This window comes from Zalophus californianus, chromosome 15 (assembly GCF_009762305.2).
Source record: "Zalophus californianus isolate mZalCal1 chromosome 15, mZalCal1.pri.v2, whole genome shotgun sequence".
Classification (NCBI taxonomy): Eukaryota; Metazoa; Chordata; class Mammalia; order Carnivora; family Otariidae; genus Zalophus; species Zalophus californianus.
This window is the reverse complement of record NC_045609.1, coordinates 24,739,028-24,761,444: the sequence shown is the minus strand read 5'-3', so window position 1 is coordinate 24,761,444 and position 22,417 is coordinate 24,739,028. Positions and strand designations below refer to the sequence as shown.

General features: G+C 35.8%; 1 protein-coding gene across 4 annotated transcripts in view; it reads left to right on the top strand.

The window, feature by feature from the left end:
* The window catches only part of JMJD1C (jumonji domain containing 1C), a 333,639-nt gene that overhangs the window by 169,751 nt on the left and 141,471 nt on the right, over positions 1-22,417 (top strand). The gene's annotated exons all lie outside the window — the stretch shown is intronic.

Here is a 22,417-nt window from a genome sequence, read left to right as displayed (position 1 = left end):
TGAGCCACCCAGGAGAGCTATCTCCTATCAAGGTTATGTTAAGTCAGGTACCCTCATGCCACTCTTGGCACCTCTGTCTTATTGCAGTTGTCTCAGGGTATGGAAATTATTTTTACTTTTTTTTAGATTTCGTATATAAGAGAGAGTATACAGAATTTGTCATTGTTTTTCTTATTTCACTTACCATAATGCCCTTGAGATCTATCCGTGTTGTCACAAATGGCAGGATTTCATTCTTCTTTATGACCAAATAATATTCTAGTGTGTGTGTGTGTGTGTGTGTGTGTGTATGTGTGTGTGTGTGTGTGTGTGTGTATGCGCCAGTTTCTTCATTTATCTATCCATGGACACAGGGCTTGTTTCCATATCTTGTAAATAATGCTGCAGTGAACATGGGATGCACATATCTTCTTAAGTTAGTGTTTTTGTTTTCTTCAGAAAAATACCCAAAAGTGGAATTGTTGGATATTTTTTGAGGAACCTCCATCTTGTTTTTCATAGTGGCTGCACAAATTTACATTCTCACAAACAGTGCACAGTTATTCCCTTTTCTCCACATCCTCACCAACACTTGATATTTCTACTCTTTTTGTTAATAATCATTCTCATAGGTATGAGGTAATATCTCATTGTGGTTTTGGTTTATATTTCTGATGATTAATGATGTAGAGCATCTTTTTATGTACTTGTTGGCCATCTGTATGCTTCTTTTGGAAAAATGTTCAGATCTTCTTGATTGGGAGTTTTTTTGTTTTTTAATATGTTGGGGTTTTTGTTTTGTTTTGTTTTGCTGTTAGGTTGTATGGGTTCTTTATATATTTTGGATATTAGCCCCATATTAGATATATGATTTGCAAATGTTTTCTCCCATTTAGTAGGTTATCTTTTCATTGTGTTGGTGATTTCTTTTTTTTTCTTTTAAGATTTTATGTATTTATTTGACACAGAGAGAGAGAGAGAGAGAGAGCACCAGCAGGGGGGAGGGAGAAGCAGGCTCCCCACTGAGCAGGGAGCCCGGTGGGGGAGTTGATCCCAGAGTTCCGGAATCATGACCTGAGCCGAAGTCAGAGGCTTAACTGAGCCACCCAGGCGCCCCATTGTTGATGGTTTCTTTTGCTGTGCAGAAGCAGTTTGGTTTGATGTAGTACCACTTGTTTATTTTTGCTTTTTGTTGCTTTTTCTTTCTATGTCAGACTCAAAAGATCCCCTCCAAGATCTATGTCAAGGAGTCTTTTGCCTATGTTTTCTTCTAGGAGTTATGGTTTCAGGCCTTAAGTTCATTTCTTTAATTCATCTTGAGTTAATTTTTGTTTTTGGTGGAAAGTCATGATCCAGTTTCATTCTTTTGCATGTGACTGTCCAATTTTCCTAACACCATTTATTGCAGAGGCTGTCCTTTCCCCATTGTATATTTTTGGCTCTTGTCATAAATTAATTGTCCATATATGCCTGGATTTATTTCTGTTGTTTCAAAGCTACTAAGAGTAAGGTATTTTTGTTATAGCAGCATAAACAAACTGACAGTCTTACACTGTTTTTCATGACTTCAGTCTTGAATTACTAATTTTGCACATTTTTTTTTTGTTTACTTGTCCTACCGAGTTGTAAAAGACCTTTCTATGTCCTAGGTATATGTTCTTTGTCAGATACATTTTTTGAATTTTTTAAGTATATCATTTTCATTTTTTTACTTTCTTTCGAAGAACAGTTGTTTTGAGTTAGATGAGGTATAATTTATTAATTTTTAATTATTTTTCATTTTCATTGTTTGGGCTTTTGGTGTCATCAGAAGTCTTCTCCCTATCCCGAGGTCAGATAGGTTATCTTTTAGAAGTTTAAAGTTTTTGATTTTACATTTAGGACTACATTAGAAGGTAAGTTTTGTATATAGTACAAGGGAAGGGTAGAAATTTTCTGTTCTTGGCATATGAATGTCCAGTTGTCCCAGCACTATTTGTTGAAAAGACTTACCATTTTTCCATTGAATTTCTTTGGCATCTTTATTGAAAATCAGTTGACACATATTTGCTCTATATCTATAATTGCTCTATATTTGGATTAATAATAAATGTCTTGATTTGAAGTAATAGCATGAATTCGATACTACTCAGTAATCTTACTCTAGCTTATCACATCTCCTTTTTCTGTTACATGTTATTTTACTGCCCTTATTTTTATTTTATAGACTTTTTTCCCCTCCCATATTAACTATGTTCTATATAAATGAGAGTTAAGAATAGTTATAGTTTGCTTTAAAAAAAATAACTCTCCAGTACCAATTATGTACCTCAGGAAGTATAGCATTTATCAGTGCATATATACCACTTTCCAATTTCAGCTCCCACTCTTCCCTCCAATGAAGTGCCTATTTTGTCACCTCTGATGTATCCTTGAATAATGTGTTTCAATCAGCATCTTTTTGAACTTTATATAAATGTTATAAATATTTGCTTATTTTGTTCAGCATTGATTTTGTTTTCATCCATGCACATAAATGAATGGCCTCTGGGGCCGTGTGATTCTTCTCTTTTCCCTGAGCAGTCCTGTGGGGATTTGGGGACAGAGACTGTCTCTTGAAATCCATTCTGTTTCTGCTTTTCTTTTCAGTAATGAAAAGAAATACATCTGCAGTCAAAGATGAGTTTTCTTCATAGTTTCCTTAGGAGAACACCTCACTGTGTGCAGGGATAGAAGAATTCAGAGAAATCATAATCCACCTACAGGTAGTGAGCCTGAGATACAGAGAGGAAAGGAGCTGTCCAGGGAAACATAGCAAGGCATTTAGTTTCTCCCAGTTGCAACATGTTGTACAGTTTTAGTTCAGTATCACAGCCAGGAAATTGATACATTGCCAACTTTTTCAGATTTCAGTTTTCTGTGTGTATGTTTTATGTAATTTCATCACTTGTGTAGATTCATGTGACCACCACCACAATCAAGATACAGAAAAGTTCCATTACAAGGGTCCAACATTCACCTTTTTATAGCCATGACCACTCACTCCCCAACCCTGTGCAGTCACAAATCTTTTTTCTATCTTTATAATTTTAAAGACATAAATGGAGTCACACCATATCTTTTTGAGATTGCCTTTTTCATTCAGCATAATTCCCTTAAGTTTTACTCAAATTGTTATGGGCATCAGTAGTTTGTTTCTATTTATTGCTGAGTAATATTCCCATGGCATAGATGTTCCACAGTTTGTTTAATCTTTCACCTGTTGAAGGACATCTGGATTGTTTCCAGGTTTTGCTCTTAGGAATAAAGCTGCTCTGTGAACATTCACATACAGGTTTTTGTGTTAACATAAGTTATCTTTTTGGGGGGATCAGTGCCTGAGAGTGCGATTGGGAGTAATATGACAAGCACATGTTTAGTTTTATGAGAAATTGCCATACTCTTTTCCTGAGTGGTATACCATTTTTCATTCTTATCAGTAATGTATGAGTAATCTAGTTTTTTTGCGTCCTTGCCAGTATTTGAAGTCATCAGTATATTTTTTATTAGCCATTCCAGTATGTGTAAAATAATATTTCACTGTGTTTGAATTTGTATTTCTCTAATGACTGATGATGTCGAGTATCTTTTGATGTGTTTATTTACCGTCTGTATATCCTCTTCGGTAAAATGTCTGTCCATGTCTTTTGCCCATTTTGTAATTAGATTGTATATGGATTTTTTTGTTTATTTTGTTTTTTTACTGCTGTACACTTTTATTCATTATTATGGAAGTGATTGCATATACTGTAAGGTACTACTAAAATTTCATTTTGGATAATCAGTTGTCTCAGCAAGATGGAGTCTTGCTCCTTCTTTTCCTGCCAATCTTGATGCCCGCTTTTGTCATTTGTTTCTATATATGTTTAGCTTTATTTGGAGGCTTTTTCTCTTTTTTATTCTGTTAGCCCCCCCACCCCCCCCGCCCATATTACTAGTCTAATAACACACAGACTTCATTATTATGGCTTTATTTGTTTGGTTTGTTTTTTTTTTTTCTTTGCAGTTTTTTGGTTTTAACTTTTTTCCTTTCTTTTAAGCCATTTTTTCTCATGCTATTTTGTTACTGTGGCTTTATAATACAACTTGGTATCTAGTGGGACATTCCTCCATGTACTTATTCTTCAGGAATATTGTACTGCTTTTTGTCCTTTTGTTCTCACATATACATTTAGAATCTTGTCAAGTAAAGAAGGTAGTTTGAATCAACTTTGCTATTGAGAACAACCATATAAGGTGAACCAAATAAAAATAAGTAATTTTTTTTTTTTTTAAGAAATCAGACAGTTGCCAAAGCTGTGAAGAATTATGGATCCAGCATTCTGGAGGATAAAAAGCCAGTACACTGAGACTGATATTTGAGGCCTTCTTTCCGCCTAATGGTGTACAAATTCCTGAAAAGGCCACTGAGAGGTTGATAAGCTAAGCAATTGTTTTGTCATATTTCCTGGACTAGGGAGACAAAAGTTGGAGTTCAGGACCTCTGAGGAGAGCGCTGTTTGCTAAACCTCTTTGGTTTTATGTTAAAACCTCAAGGGTCTATACTCTAAATCAAGGTTTCTCAGTTTCACCACTATTGATAGTTCGAATGAGATAATTCTTTGTTGTCAGGAACTGTCCTGTGCATTGAAGGATGTTTAGAAGCATCCCTGGCCTATACTCAAGAGATGCCAGCCAGTACCAACCCCTCACCCCCACTTGTGACAATCAGAAATATCTCCATATATTGCCATATGTCCCCTGGTTAGCAAAAACAACCCTTATTTAAGGAAGATTGCCCTAAATGGTATACTTGAGTAAACCCGGCTTTACGGGGATTGAAGCCCATTTTGAATCCTCTCAATCACTGATTGGATTAAGATGATCTGAGATATACTAGTTTCTTTTGCTTTAAGCTGCCTTGCAAAAGGAAATGTTAGTCTACCCCGGAAAAGATAATATTATCAAAGCCTCTCTTCAGTTTCTCACAAATAGTCTCTGACATTCAAAATCAATTAGAAGAGGGCGCCTGGGTGGCTCAGTTGGTTAAGCGACTGCCTTCAGCTCAGGTCATGATCCTGGAGTCCCGGGATCAAGTCCCACATCGGGCTCCCTGCTCAGCAGGGAGCCTGCTTCTCCCTCTGACCTTTCTCTCTCTCTCATTCTCTCTCTCAAATAAATAAAATCTTTTAAAAAAAAAAAAAAAAAAAAAAAAAAAAAAAAAAAAAATTAGAAGATCTGTATGCAGCCTAAAAGGATACAAGACAACACCTGATGAAAAACCAAGTAAAAAAATATACAGCAGAAACAGATGAAGAGAGGATCTATAAAATATAATAATTAAAACTCCAACTGTAAAATAAATATATATTCAAGGAAATTAAAGAGAAGATTGAACCAAGGCAACATTCTAGAACTCAAAAAAATACCACATTTTAACAGCAGATTATCTGGTCAAGTTCACAGTAATCACTGTTTTTGTTTTTATTGCAATTACATTAGTTTAGGAAGTAGGAACATCTTTACTCTAATGATGTTCCTATTTAGGTTTGTGTTATTTTCTGCATTGACTTAAGTGTTCTTTAATACCTTTTAATAATTTTATGCATAATAGGCTTACATATCTTTTGTTAGATTTTTTCTAGATACTTTGTAATTTTTTTTTAAAGTTTTACTTTCAAAACTATTCCAGGGCGCCTGGGTGGCTCAGTTGGTTAAGCGACTGCCTTCGGCTCAGGTCATGATCCTGGAGTACCGGGATCGAGTCCCGCATCGGGCTCCCTGCTCAGCAGGGAGTCTGCTTCTCCTGCTTCTCCCTCTGACCCTCTTCCCTCTCGTGCTATCTCTCATTCTCTCTCTCAAATAAATAAATAAAATCTTTAAAAAAAAAAAAAAAAAACTATTCCAAAAGATGGAGGTGGAAGGAAAGCTCCCAAACTTATTTTATGAAGCTGGCATTACCCTGATATCAAAACCAGATAAAGACACTACAAAAAAGGATGGCTGCAGGCCAAAATCTCTCATGAACACAGATGCAAAAATCCTCAACAAAATATTAGCAAACTGAGTCCAACAATACATTAAAAAAATCATTCACCAGGGCGCCTGGGTGGCTCAGTTGTTTAAGCGACTGCCTTCGGCTCAGGTCATGATCCTGGAGTCCTGGGATCGAGTCCCACATTGGGCTCCCTGCTCAGCAGGGAGTCTGCTTCTCCCTCTGACCCACTTCCCTCTTGTGCTCTCTATCTCTCATTCTCTCTCTCTCAAATAAATAAATAAAATCTTTAAAAAAAAAATCATTCACCATGATCAAGTGGGATTTATTCCTGGGATGCAAGGATGGTTTAATATTTGCAAATCAGTGTGATATAGCACATCACCAAAAGAAAGGATGAAACCATATGATCATCTCAATTGGTGTAGTAAAAACATTTGACAAAGTACAACATCCACTCACTATAAAAACCCTCAACAAAGTAGGTTTAGAGGGAACATACCTCAACATAATTAAGGCCATATATAAAACATACAGCTAACATTGTACTTAGTGGGGAAAAAAATGAGACCTTTTCTCCTGAGGTCAGGAACAAGAAAAGGATGTCCACTCTCCCCATTTTTATTCAACACAGTACTGGAAATCCTAGCCACAGCAACGAGACAAGAAAAAGAAACTAAAGGCATCCATATTGGTAAAGAAGAAGTCCAACTTTCATGATTTGCAGGTGATATGATACTATATATAGCAAACCCTAAAGATTCCACCAAAAAAACACTACTAACTGATAAATGAATTCAGTTAAGATCACAGGATACCAAGACAATGTACAGAAATGCACTGAATTTCTATTAAATAGTAATGAAGCAGCAGAAAGAGAAATTAAGAAAACAATCCCATTTACAATTACACCAATAATAAAATACCCAGGAATAAATTTAACCAAGGAGGTGAAAGACCTGTACTCTGAAAACTATAAAACATTGGTGAAAGAAATTGAAGACCACACAAACAAATGGAAAGACATTCCATGTTCATGGACTGGAAGAACAAATATTGTTAACATGTCCATACTACCCAAAGCAACCTACAGATTTAATGCAATCCCTATCAAAATACCAACATCATTTTTCACAGAAACTAGAACAGACTATTTATATGGAACCACAGGGACCCCAAATAGTCAAAGCAATCTTGAAAAACAAAGCTGCAGGTATTACAATTCCAGATTTCATATTTTATGATAAAGCAGTAGTAATCAAAACAGTATGGTAATTGCACAAAAACAGAGAGATCAATGGGATAGAATAGAAAGCCCAGAAATAAATCCAAACTTACATGGTCAATTAATCTTCAACAAGGGAGGCAAGAGTATGCAATGGGAAAAAGACAGTCTCTTCAACAAATGGTGTTGGGAAAACAGGACAGCTACATGCAAAAGAATGAAACTGGATCACTTTCTTACACCATACACAAAAATAAACTCAGAATGGATCAAGGATCTAAATGTGAGACCTGAAACCATAAAAATCCTAGAAGAGAGTACAGGCAGTAATTTTTCTGACACTGGCCATAACAACATTTTTCTAGATATGTCTCCTGAGGCAAGGGAAACAAAAGGAAAAATAAACTATTGGGACTGCATCAAAATAAAAAGCTTCAGCACAGCAAAGGATACAGCTAACAAAAGTAAAAGATAATCTACTGAATGGGAGAAAATATTTGCTAATGACATACTCAGTAAGGGTTTGTATCTAAAATATGTAAAGAACTTACACAACTCAACACCCAAAAATCAAGTAATCTGATTTAGAAATGTACAGAAGACATAAACAGACATTTCCCCAAAGAAGACATACAAGATGGCACATGAAAAGTTGCTCAGCATCACTCATCCTCAGGGAAATGCAAATCAGAACAATGAGGTATCATCTCACAGTGTTCAGAATGACTAAAATCACTGTGGGTATGAATATAAACTGGAATAGTCCTGTGGAAAATAGTATGGAGGTCCCTCAAAAAATTAAAAATGGACATACCATATGATTCAGTAATTCCACTACTGGGTATTTACTCAAAGAAAAGAAAAATACTAATTGGAAAAAATAGATGCACCCCGGTGTTGATTGCAGCATTTTTTACAGTAGCCAAATTATGGAAATAGCCCAAGTTGCATCCAGAGATGAATGGATAAAGAATTGGCAGGAGTGCCTGGGTGGCTCAGTCGGTTGATCTCAGCTCAGGTCTTGATCTCATGGTCCTGAGTTCAAGCCCCTGTGTTGTGCTCTACACTGGGCAGGGAGCCTACTTAAAAAAACATAAATAAATAATAATAAAAATAAAGAATGGTATGTATGTATATAGATACACACAATGGAATATTATTCAACCATAAAAAGAATGGAATTTTGCCATTTGCAACTACATGGATGGATCTAGAGAGTTTAATGCCAGTCAGAGAAAGTAAAATACCATATGATTTTACTCATATATGGAATTTAAGAAACAAAACAGAGAAACCAAGAAACAGACTTTTAACTATAGAGAACAGATGGTTACCAGAGGGGAATTAGGTTGTGGGATGGATGAAAATAAGTGAATGGGATTAAGAGTACACTTATCTTGAGCACTGAGTAATGTTTAGAATTATTGAATTGCTATATTAAACACCTGAAACTAATATAACACTGTATGTTAACAATACTGAAATTAAAAAAAAATAATTTTCTAATAGATGCAGTTAAATGAAATTAAATTTTTTCTTTTGTATCCAACAACCTTACAAAATTTTCTTGACTTTCAAGATAGAGGATATATCATCTGCAAATAATGACAGTTATTTTTTAATCTCTTAAATTATTTTTTAAATTTATTTTTCCTGTTTTTACTCACTTGGACTGCCATTATATGTTGAGTAGATGTGATCGCAGGCTTCTTTGTCATCATTAAAGTTGGTCTTTGCTGTAGATGTTCTTTATCAAGTTAAGGAAATTCTCTTGTTTTGCCTGATTCTTTTTTTTTTTTTTTACATTATGTTAATCACCATACATTACATCATTAGTTTTTGATGTAGTGTTCCATGATTCCTTTTTATCATGCTTAGGTGCTGAATTGTATGGAATGCTGCATCTATTGACTGTATTTTCCCTGTCTTAAAAAATTAATATATAATATTGCTTTCCTATTAATTTTTTAAAAGGAATTGATTTTGAGGGGCGCCTGAGTGGCTCACTTGTTCAGCGTGTGCCTTCAGTTCAGGTCATGATCCCAGGTCCTGGGATCCTGCCGCAAATCGGGCTCCCTGCTCAGCAGGAAGCCTGCTTCTCCCTCTCCCACTGCCCCCCTGCTTTAGTTCCCTTTCTTGCTGTCTCTCTGTCAAATAAATAAATAAAATCTAAAAAAAAAATAATGGAATTGGTTTTGAGAAGAAAAAACATAGGGCAGAGAGGTATGGAATAGGAAATAAATATAAATGCAAGGTGTTTTGCTACTTTTTTTATAACTACAACAAATGAGTAGAGAGAATGACCTATACAAAACAATAGAGAAATGGCTCAAAGACTGAGGTGTTCCTTTAGCTAAGGCTGAAGATTTCAGTGTCTGGTATTGGGAGTTTATGCTCTAGTCCTTGTTTTTGGATGGATCACTGGGTGCAGAAAAGTCCATGCTTTTAACTAGTTTTAAACAGAAGAATGACTATTTGGCCCCGGTTGAAGTAGATGAAGTTTGGTTTCATGGGTGAGGTAACTACCAAAGTTTCCCCCATAATGCAGTGTCAGGTGGAGTTGAACTTCTTGTCACACTATTTTTTAATATGGGCCACAGTGTCCTTCTCTATATTTCTCCAGTGTCTCGGAAGTATACTCCACTGAGTCCTTCAACATATTGGCATTTTTTTATCACGGCTTTTTAGTCTCCTTGTGAAGCAGGGACTGTAGTACTGCCTACTTTCACTTGGGGGAGGGCTTGGCAACGCCCAGACCATGAAGCCCACTGTTGCTATCAGAGCTGTGGTTCTTCTCACTATTGTACTGTATTGAGTGACATTTATAAAATTTTCTAAGAGTAAGCATCCCTAGGTTTCGTGGGTTAACCCAGATCAGTTGTAATGAATTATCTTTTTTTATATTGCTGACCTTAGATTGCCAATAACTTTTTTCAGAAATTTTTGCAACTGTAGTCCTGAGTGAGATTGGCCTGCAATTTTCTCTACAATGTTTGCTTTTTGTCTGAAGCTTATGCAAGACTTACAAGATGAGCTATGAAATACTCTTCCCTTTTATTGTGGAAGATGTTTTAAAGATTGAAATTAAAAGTTTCTCCATAGTAGAACTTAACTGTAAAGCTTTTTCAGCCTTCAAGCTGAAGGAAAGTGATTCCAGAGGAAAGCATGTAAGTGCAGGAAGGAATGAAGAGTGCTAGAGGATTGTAGGTAAATATATTTTATAAAATATAAAATTTAGATTAATAAAAATATAAAATGCAGGTGAAGTTTAAAGTATTGCCTTTAAGAAACTCTTTACTGTGGTCTGTAGAGTTTAAATCATAAAAGTAAAATATATGATAGTAATAGCACAATAGGCGATAGAGTGGGTTAATGAATTAAACTGCTGTAAGTTGCATTATTTTTAAAATTATTAATTAAACTGTGCTAATTATGGTAGGTAATACTAAATCAGGAATTTTTTGGTAATATGTTAGGGTAACCACTAAAATAGTAACATTGTGTAACTTGAAAGTGAATAAAGAGGGAAGGTGAAGTAATGAGCACTGGGTGTTATATACAACTGATGAATCACTGAACTCTACCTCTGAAACTAATAATGCACTGTATATGTTAATTGAAAAAAAAAAGAAAGTGAATAATGTAGGAAAAAATGGAATAATAAAACATTTGACTAATCCAAGATGCATTTAAAAATAAGTAAACAGAGCAGATGGGACAAGTAGATAAATAATCAGACAATCGACCTAAACCCATTTATACTAGTCATTGTATTACATTGAAATGGACTAAGCAATTCAGGTAAAACCCAGTGATAGGCAGGCTAAATAGAGAACAAAACCCTGGGCGCCTGGGTGGCTTGGTTGTTAAGTGTCTGCCTCAGTTGTTAAGCGTCTGCCTTCGGCTCAGGTCATGATCCCAGGGTCCTGGGATTGAGCCCCGCATCAGGCTCCCTAATCAGTGGGAAGCCTGCTTCTCCCTCTCCCACTCCCCCTGCTTGTGTTCCCTCTCTTGCTGTGTCTCTCTCTATCAAATAAATAAATAAAATGTTAAAAAAAAAGAAAACAAAACCCAACTATATTCTGTTTATAAGCACCATATTTAAAATATAAAAGAGGTTGAAAATAATACAGTGGAAAAAGGTAAATTATACAAAGACTTCACTACAAGAAAGTTGGTGTAACTATATAGATATTATGCAAATAAAGAACAATATTACTAGAGATAGGGAAACATTTCATAATATTAAAATGATCAGTTCAATGAGAAGCTATAATAACTCTAAATTTAAACACTTTCATTAAGATTAGCTTCAAAGTTGTTAATGCAGAGACTGAAAAACCTAAAAGGATATAGATAAAAATCCATAATCAGTTCAACATATTTGTTCCATAAAGTGATGGTACAAGTCTAGAAAAGACTAAGAATATTGTCATTGTAGAACATTAATCAACTTGACCTAGTTAACATATATAGGACATTCTCCACCCTAACCCAGAAATTGGTAGTAGAGAGATTACTAGAAAATCCCCCAAATACTTTGAAAATAAGCAATATACGTGTATATATATGTAGGTATGTATTTATATTTTAAAGATTTTATTTATTTATTTGTCAGAGAAAGACAGAGCACAGGCAGGGGGAGCAGCAGGTAGATGCAGGACTCAGTCCCAGGACCCTGGGATCATGACCTGAGCTGAAGGCAAATGCTTAACGGACTGAACCACACAGGCATCCCAATAAGCAATGTATTTTTAAATAATCTGTGGTTTGGAGCAGAAATTGCAGTTTACTTTAGAAAATACTTTGAAGTAAATGAAATGAAAATATATTTCATAACTGGTGGTAAACAGTTAAACCAATGCTTAGAGGGAAATTTATAGCTTGTAATGTATATGGAACGAAGGTTGAAAATCTATTTCTATTTCAAGATGTTAGAGAACAGACAGCAAATTAATAAACCAAATAACTATATTATGAAGGATAGGGGCACATTGGTGGCACAGCGGGTTAAGCGTCAAGTCTTGGTTTCTTTCGGCTCAGGTCGTGATCTCAGGGTTGTGAGATCGAGCCCCACTTCGGGCTCCATGCTCTGTGCAGAATCTGCCTAAGAATTTCTCTATCTCTCCCTCTGCCCTGCCCCCTGCCCCCGTGCTCTCTTTCTCTCTCTCTCTCACAGATCTTTTTTTAAAAAAAAGAATGAAGAATATGATAAAAAAAAAATAGAAGTAAGTAAAATAGGAGGGCGGCTGATTGGTCAGTTGGTAGAGCATGCAACTCTTGAGTATGAGGTCATGAGTTCAAGCTCCACACTGGGCATGGAGCCTACTTAAAAAAAATTTTTTTTAATTTACTTAAAATTTTTTTTAATTTACTTAAAAAAATAGAAGTAAAATAGAAAACAAATGTATAAAAGTAAAAAATAAAATGCCAAAAATTGGTTATATCTGCAGATATTACAGATATTAAAAAGTTACTAGCAAACTATTTTGTACAAGTTAATGTCAATATATTTGAAATTTTTAGTGAAATGGACAAATTTCTTAAAAATCAGATGTTAACAATGGGCGCCTGGGTGGCTCAGTTGGTTAAGCGACTGCCTTTGGCTCGGGTCGTGATCCCGGGGTCCTGGGATCTAGCCCCACATTGGGCTCCCTGCTCGGCCGGAAGTCTGCTTCTCCCTCTCCCACTCCCCCTGCTTGTGTTCCCTCTCACGCTGTCTCTCTCTCTCTCTCTGTCAATTAAATAAGTAAATAAAATCTTAAAAAAAAAAATCAGATGTTAACAAAATATACACAAAATGAAATGGAAAATTTCTTTTTTCTTTTTTTTTTTTAAGGCTCTGCATGCAGTGTGGGGCTTGAACTCAGAACCCTGAGATCGAGAGTAACATGACTGAGCCAGCCAGGAACCCCTGAAATAGAAAATTCCAATAATCTTTTATCTATGAAGAAATGTAGTCCACAAACCTTTCCTGACTATACGGGTGAATTTTCCTAAATATTTAAGAAGAAATATCAGAAACACTTTTAAAGAATAGAAAAACAGGAAAAATCTTTTCTAGCTCATTTTAGGAGCCAGCATAACATTGATAACAAAACCTCAATAGCATATTACAAGAAAGGAAAATTGCAGACTGATATATAGCATGCACATGGAATGCAAAAACCATCAAAAGTACATTACCTAATAGAATCCAGTGATATATTAAAAAATATATAATGCAACATGAACAGATGGGTTTATTTCAGAAATTCAAAGCCAGTTTAACATTTGAAAAGATAATGTGTAATTAATTAATAGGAGAAAGAAAAAAACCTGTGTAATAGAAGAAGAAAAATGTTTTCATAAAATTCGATATCTGTTTCTGATTTTTTTTCTAATTGAGAAAGTAAGAATAAAGGGACCTTTATTGTGATAGAGGATATCTACACTAAGTCTTCCGCTGTTAACATATTTAATAGTGAGATATTGAATGCTTTTTCACTGACATTTGGGAATGAGACAAGAATATCCAGTGTCATTATTTACTTTCAGCAGTTCTTGTATTATTCTACAGGTTGTTTACAGGATATGTGATATGTTCAAATTTACAGTGTTAATGTGAGTAGCACAGTTATAGATAAAACCAAGATCTCTCATTGTTCTTCATGTGATTTTTAGGTCTGCTCTGGGTAAATAAAGTGCTTTGATATTGTGTAGTATGGTGGGTACTGCCAAGTTTATGAACATTAATAGAAAAACAACTTATAAAATTATAACTTTACGTTATTTATTGAATTTATATTGAATTTTTAAAGAAGCCATTATGCATGTTCATAAGTAAACTTTATCATTTTTCAAAGATTACAAGCACTTTTATAAAATTTAATGTGAAATGATTAAGTGTAGAGTTACACAATATTTGTGTTAAAGGGACCAGGAAAAGTTTAAATTCAACTGCCTCTTTAGACAGATGGGGTAACTATTCTCCTGTTGTATTTCCTGTGCACTCCTCTGCCTTATAATTTTTCTCCTGTGAGAAAGAAAGTTATCATAGGTGTAGGGTAATTATTCTTAGGGATTTGGGAAGAGGCAGAGAGGGTACCAAAGTCACAATAGTTAAATATGGCCAGAGGCACCTTTCTTTAAGGAACATTAGTTTGGGTGGTTCTCTTAGTAGTTTCTCTTGTTTATTAATTTTAGGAACTAATTTAAAGCTCCTGTACAAATTAGGATATATACCTTCTAGACTTACAGGACTTTTTCTTTCTGCTTTTCTTTTTTCCGTTAGAGACTTGAGTTTCCACCAAGCTGTCTCCAGAAAGTAGAGAGGTTACCCTCCCGCTACCCTTCGAAATAAACCAGGACAACAGAAGTGATGATACTTTGAATATTAAAAAGCCTGAGGGAGAGCTGTAAAATAAGTCACAGAGGAGTTAACAGCACCAGTGCTTGGTGTACTGTTCAGACAGGCTTTAAAGCATACTGTGAGTCTCTTGGCCCAACTTCCAAGAGGAAGGAGTTAAGAATAGAAGGATCAGGGTGGTAGCAGAGGATGGGTACTAATTAATTAGCTGTCCTTTCCCATCATTCTAGCTGGTTGCAAAAAAGACAAATCTTTCCATTTCCAATATTTGCCATTCTCCCATCTTCATTATGTGAGAAAATAACTTGTCCCATTATAAAAGAATTAATCTTAATAAAAAGCTAAAAAGTTGAAAGATTATTTGTTCAAATTTTTAAAGTTTGTGGAGATCACATAGCATGTGTAGTCAACCCTTAAGCATCTCTAAAACTGTGTCATTACATCTAAGTCTGTCTTGGCAATACATACTTAAATTTTATCTGAATAACCTTTAGAAAAAATACAGGTCATATTTAGATGTTTTCTAAAGAGCTCCAGATAAGCTTTTTAGAAATAGTATTTCTGTTCATTTATTTTGGTTTTGAATTTTTTTTGCCTGGATAGAAAGAACACTTGGGTTATTGGTTAGACAACATGGATTTTATACATCTTAGGAGTTTATATAATCTTTCAACTTCTTTCAGTTTTACTTGTCCCAGTTTCATTGGACGTTGTTATGATTAAGTAAAATAATGAATGTGCAGGGTTTCTTTTAGGTTATCAAATACTTTTTAAATGTGAAGTGTTTCCTTATTGTAGTAGTAAGACGTGCAGAATGTCACTAAGTATACTTTCTCTCTGGGAGAACAGGGTGGATGCCCCTGGCCCATCTGCTTACTGTTGCTCACATATCTAGAAAGAATGAGGGAATCCACATAAGGATGTCTCAAGGAACAGGATTGGCACGATAAGAGGATTACTATAAAGAATGATGGTGGGAACATCTGGAATGCACAGTAGGTAGAGTATATGACTCCTGATCTTGGGTTGTAAATTCAAACCCCACGTTGGCTGTAGAGCTTACTTTAAAGAAAAAAAAAAAAGTGGATTTTCTGTGACTTCACAAAACATTTTTGTAGGATTTGAAAACGGAGGGGTTAGAGTCTAATGCAGAGGACACTAATTGGGAATTAGTTCTTCCAGGGTCCTCTTTATTTGCATTCTTCTGTTGTGGGGTTCTTCCTGTACCGGGTTCTCAAGGTCTCCTATACAGGATTTGTGTAAAACCAAAGAGTCAGGGTAGCACATTGATGATAACATTGAAACACATTGTGCTGAGAACCTTTATGATAGTTGTCTTTTATATTCTAACTATTATCATTCAGATTGAGTTTTTCATTCTTTTTTCTTTATTTGTGCCCTAGATTTTACTAAATATCCCAGGAAGTAACTCTAGGGATAGAGATATAGAAGTCAATGGAAAATTAACAAATACATGATTAGGACTGAAATCTGGGTGTGTAGTTTTGAAAAGAACATTGCTTTACTTTATTTTTTTAGCAAATTACACAGGATTTAGTCCTTAACTCTTTTATTTAAAGATTTTGTTCATTTGAAAGAGACAGAGAACCAAGCAGGGGGGGAGAGGCAAAGAGAGAGGGAGAAACAGACTCCCCATTGAACTAGGAGCCTGATGTGGGGCTCTACCCCAGGACCCAGAGATCACGACCTGAGCTGAATTAACCATCTGAACCACCCAGGTGCCCCTAGTCCTTGACTCGTTATCTCCTTATTTCATAGGAATATGAAGGAATATAAAGAAAACTTATCAAAAACCTTGGAAGTTGTTTCCAGCCTTCTCAAGACTCATTTCCCAGTTTCAGAGGCACATTCTTCCAAAGTGTACTTTCTTTCAGATTTCTTCATCACATAAATGCCTTTTACTTCCTTCTCCTAGCAAAACATGAAGTTCTTTCCTCTGTGTTTCTTTTCTGGAAAGAACATTGTTTCAGAACTTGTAAATTCCTAGGTGAGATTTGAAATATAAGCAAAGTAAACATTACTGAGATTAAAAAATTTTAGAGGCATATGTGCAATACCATAATATCTTACCTGATCTTAAAAATGAAGTTGGGGAGGCACCTGGGTGGCTCAGTCTTTGAGCGTCTGCCTTTGGCTCAGGTCAGGGTCCCATGGTCCTGGGATCAAGCCCCACATCAGGCTCCCTGCTCAGCAGGAAGTCTGCTTCTCCCTTTCCCACTCCTCCTGCTTGTGTTCCCTCTCTCACTATGTCTCTGTCAAATAAATAAATAAAATCTTTAAAAAAAAAATGAAGTTGGGGACGCCTGGGTGGCTTAGTTGGTTAAGCGTCTGTCTTCAGTTCAGGTCATGATCCTAGGGTCCTGGGATCGAATCCCACATTGGCCTCTCTGCTCAGCTGAGACCCTGCTTCTCCCTCTACCTGCCTCTCCCCCTGTTTGTGCTCTCTCTGTCTCTCTCTCTCTCTCTCTGACAAATAAATATATAAAATCTTAAAAAAAAAAAGAACTTGAAAGGCATTACATAGTAACCTGCTAACTTGATAAGTACATAGTTAACATAAACCCAGATGCATAGATTTTATACCATTCTTACATGGTTAATAAAGACTTTAAGATAGTTTAGATATTTCTATCCAATAAGGATTTTTTAAACAATTATAATCATTCAAATTCCATATCATAATGAAAATGCCATGTTTTAAAAGAAATTATATTTGGAATTAAGTTTCCTTGTAACTGAATATTAAACGGGATATTTAGCTTTATATACAGTATTGCAAAGGCCTTTATTTCTTGCATTTCATTGCTCTCACTACTAGATAATCATAATTTTTGGATAGATATCCAGTTGGTTGTCTTATAAATTTTGTTATCAAGGTTGAAGCCACCTAGAACAACAGTCTCATAGCAACATGTAGAGGCACTTTGTCAGACTGCTGTGCTGACTTTATCCTCTGTAAGGTAGTGTCTCCATTTTTCTGGGTCAGTTTGTCTTTGTAAAGGACTAGAACTCCTTAGCCTAGGGAACAAGATTTAGAAACAAACAACAATTATAAAAAAAGATCTTGGATTGTACTTAGCATATATACAGATTATAGTAATATGTGTTAATTAATTTTTTTTTTAAAGATTTTATTTATTTGACAGAGAGAGACACAATGAGAGAGGGAACACAAGCTCGGAGAGGGAGAGAGGGAGAAGCAGGCTTCCTGCTGAGCAGGGAGCCCGATATGGGTCTCGAACCCAGGACCCTGGGATCATGACCTGAGCCGAAGGCAGACGCTCAACGACTGAGCCACCCAGGTGCCCCCAAAACCCATAAAATTGATACGATTTGATTTATTAAAGTGAAAGCCAAATTAGGTTTTTCTGTTAAATCTGAAAAGAGTAAAGTCTCAGTCTTTTTTATTTTTTTTTAAAGATTTTATTTATTTATTTATTTGAGAGAGCAAGAGAGAGCACATGAGAGGAGAAAGGGTCAGAGGGAGAAGCACTCCCTGCTGAGCAGGGAGCCCAATGTGGGACACGATCCCAAGACCCGGATCATGACCTGAGCCGAAGACAGTTGCCCAACCGACTGAGCCACCTAGGTGCCCTCAGTCTTTTTTAAAGAAACTTGTTTGAACACAGATTTATATTCAGAAGGACTAGCAAAGACCATGTTGTATTTATTTCTCCTTTATTAAAACTTTTGATGCCAATAAATCAAATTTAATGGTACTGAAAAAGTGGTATAGGCTTTAGGATATGGAATGTATCTGTTACCTCTTCTTGGGTCAGCATCTAATGAATTCTGTGACAGTAGTCTTGTATCAGTACAGTCTCTGAAGGTTATTTAAGAGTGCTGTGAATCACTTAGGTTCCTTCCTTTGCTTTTTATCAGTATACAAAATAGTCTCTGATTTTAATACATTTTATTTTTTTAGTTGTCTTGAGAAATGGCTTTTGATTTCATTTTGGCATTTGGCTTTAGAAGCCTGTCTTTACAAATTAATTTTGCTGAGGGGTGCCTGGCTGGCTCAGTCAGACCATGCAACTCTTGATCTCAGGGTTGTAAGTTCAAGCCCCACATTGGGGGTAGAGATTACTTAAAAAAAAAAAACAACAAAAAACACCTTTTCTTTGTTTTGTTTTTTAAAGATTTTATTTATTTATTTAGAGAGAGATAGAGCATGAGTGGGGAGAGGGGCAGAGGGAGAGAAAGAATCTCCAGCAGACTCCATGCTGAGCATGGATCCCGACATGGGGCTCAATCTCAGAACCCTGAGATCATGACCTGAGCCTAAATCAAGAGGTGGATGCTTAACCATCTGAGCCACCCAGGCTCACCCCACCAAATCTTTAAAAAGATTTTTTTTTTTTGCAGAAAAATGTTGTACTTAAATACCTAAAATTCAATTGAGAAATGACATCAAGGTGAAGTGACCTTTATATACTTCATTTGCAAGAATTGAAAAAAGTCTAAGACAAAATAATAAGTGCTCAAATGAAAGATTGTCAAGAGGCATTTCCTCATTTTTATAGCAGGATACTTGTGTTCTTTTCTTTTTTACTTTTTTTTTTAAGATTTTACTTATTGGGGCGCCTGGGTGGCTCAGTCGTTAAGCGTCTGCGTTTGGCTCAGGTCATGATCCCAGGGTCCTGGGATGGAGCCCCGCATTGGGCTCCCTGCTTGGCGGGGAGCCTGTTTCTCCCTCTGCCGCTCCCCCTGCTTGTGTTCCTGCTTTCGCTATCTCTGTCTCTGTCAAATAAATAAAATCTTAAAAAAGAAGATTTTATTTATTTATTCATTTATTTGACAGAAAGAGAGAGCACAACCAGGGGGAGTGGCAGGCAGAGGGAGAGGGAGAAGCAGGACCCTGGGATCATGAACTGAGCCGAAGGCAGACGCTTAACCGACTGAGCACCTAGGCGTCCAGGCAGTGTTCTTAACACTCTTAGCTTTCTGCCTCTTAGATTGCAACTAAGTGGGAAAATTCTGCAGGGCATTGAGCTCACTGCAGGATGGTAGTAGCATTTTTATTCAATGAGATTTATTCTTGGGAGAAGTTTCTAGTAGCAGTATTTTTGCCCTTCTGATATGCAGGAAGGGAGTACAGATGCTGTGTTTTAGCTGTAAAAACTGCATTATATAACTCATTATTTTAAAAAATTTATGTCTTTTAAGGTAGGTAGTATTTTATCACTATAGATGGAAAATGCTAAGAATCCTAAACCTTGTGAAATGTAATTGAAATATAATGTGTTTATATGTGTAATATACAATTGTCTATTTATAAACTTCTTGAACCAAAACCAGTACTTGAAATTAATTAAACGACCCTCTTTTTAGCAAAGCTAAAGTATATCAAAACTGGATTAGACATTTTGATAATGACTACTTATTAGACATTTATTAGATTGTGTTACATCTTAAGCACATATTATGTTATGTACTTGTAATACAGAAGATGCCAAGATATGTATCAGTGTCCTCAAGAGATAGTCTAGAAGGGGAAACATTTAGTTTTTGGTGAAAAGTATTGCCATATTTATGCATTTATATATATGTGCATTGACTTCCAATTTTGTAAACAAAAAATTATATCTGATATGAAACAGCCATGAATGACATTAAGCCCTCACCAATAAAAATTTAGAAATAAAGCCAGCACTTAATTTTATACATGTTCACAAATATATTATTTAAGTCATTTATTGAAAATGTCCGTATATGTATTTGTAATAAACTTGGAGCAGAAACTTTTCTTTTCCTGTAAGTGTTTTGACTTATTTTTTATTATGAAAATTTTCAAATATACACAAAATCAAGAGTTATCAACATACATTTTTATTAAGCCCCTCAGATCTGTTTGTTGGTGTTTACCTAGATATCTCATCATTTTCATTACTTAAAAACTTCAGAATACTTTTAAAAAAAGCCCCTTGGTTTAAAGAGCATTGGCATGGCTCCTGGGTGGCTCAGTTGGTTAAGTGTCTGCCTTTGGCTCAGGTCATGATCCCAGGACCCTGGGATCCAGCCCTGCATGGGGCTCTCTGCTCAGAGGGAAGTCGGCTTCTCCCTCTGCTCCCCACCCATTCCCCCCCCGCCCCTGCTCTTGTGCACATGTGCGCTCTCACTCTCTCACCAAAATAAATTTTAAAAAATCTTAAAAAAGAGCATTGACAACAGAATGAAAATCTGAAATGTGGAATCTCTACTGGATCTTTCCTTAACTTTGTGATTTAGACCAAGTCATTTACCTTTGTAAGCTTTTTGAGCTTTTCTTTTGGTGAATTTCTTCCTTATTGAAATTTGGAGGTATATAACTAGTGCAAAATTCACTCTTCTAAGCACGAAAAGGCTTTAGGTACTTGGGGGAAAAATATATATATATACACATATACATATCCCTATATGTATATCTGTCTGTCTTATGGCAATAAAGTAACTTTCTGTTTGTTCCATCCTTTAAGAAATTGTTACAGTTGGGGCGCCTGGGTGGCTCAGTCGGTTAAGCGTCTGCCTTCGCTCAGGTCATGATCTTGGAGTCCTGGGATCGAGTCCCACATTGGGCTCCCTGCTCAGCAGAGAGCCTGCTTTTCCCTCTCCCTCTGCTGCTTCCCCTGCTTGTACTCTCTCTCTCTATCTCAAATAAATAAAATCTTAAAAAAAAAAAGAAATTGTTACAGTTGAAACCACAGTTGTATAACCTTAAAATTCATGAAACATGGAGATGTGTCTTGGCTCCAGATATTATTGTATTTTTATAAAATTAGTCCTTTTTCAGGGTAGAGGCTCCCTGGCATTTTTATAGAATCACTGCATAAATTAATACAGTGATTACTAACTAATCAATTGCTGTCATGTTTAATTTTCTTTAAACATGACTTTCACTGTGTTGTTACACTTTTCTGAAATCGTCAGATTTCTACCTAGTACCCTTCCCTATCAATTACAAACTTTTCTTACTTGTCACCTATTCATGTTACCCATTGTTCTCTCATATGGATCATTCACTAACTACATGGGTTATATGGCTTTAGTTGCACCAGAACAAGCAATACTCACATCTTTGCCTTCTTATATATTGCTGTTATCATTTAAAGTAATATTTTGAAATTCTGTAACAGACTTCGCAGTTAATATGTACAAGCTACATGGGATGAGCACACTTACAGTGTGTTAATTTACATAGAATATGTAGAATACATGTATCAAGACATACTGGAGTGATGGGGAGACCTGTGATATATGGCTCCTAAAAGCTTGGAAATATGATAGTTCTGTGAGATTTAAACTAATAAACTTCATGCTAAACAAGAATTATACTTAACTGTCTGCAATAAATGGAATATTTTTATGTTACTTATAACTTATTAGTTGTGTAAGTTAACTATCAAAAATATACTTTAGGGATTTGGAAGATAGGACTAAATTGTAATCAGAATATGGTAAGCAGATATATTATCTAGTCAGTTGAATTTGCTCCTATTGAGAGATTGGAAGGGAAAGAAAGATTCAGTTTAGGTTAAAATAGATACAGAAAGGGGAAATACAAAGAGCCAAAGTTGACATTGCCCTTCCAGGCACTGTCTGCAGTAGAGATCACCCTGTTTTACTATTGTGGCTGATTATTCATTCATGTTTATTTTACATCATCCATGTTTATCCAGTAAAATTTTTATTGTAATTTGATTTCTTAAGTAGCTTTTTTTTTTTTTTTTTTAAGATTTTATTTGGCACAGAGACACAGAGAAAGAGGGAACACAAGCAGGGGGAGTGGGAGAGGGAGAAGCAGGCTTCCCGCCGAGCAGGGAGCCCAATGTGTGGCTCGATCCCAGGACCGTGGGATCATGACCTGAGCCAAAGG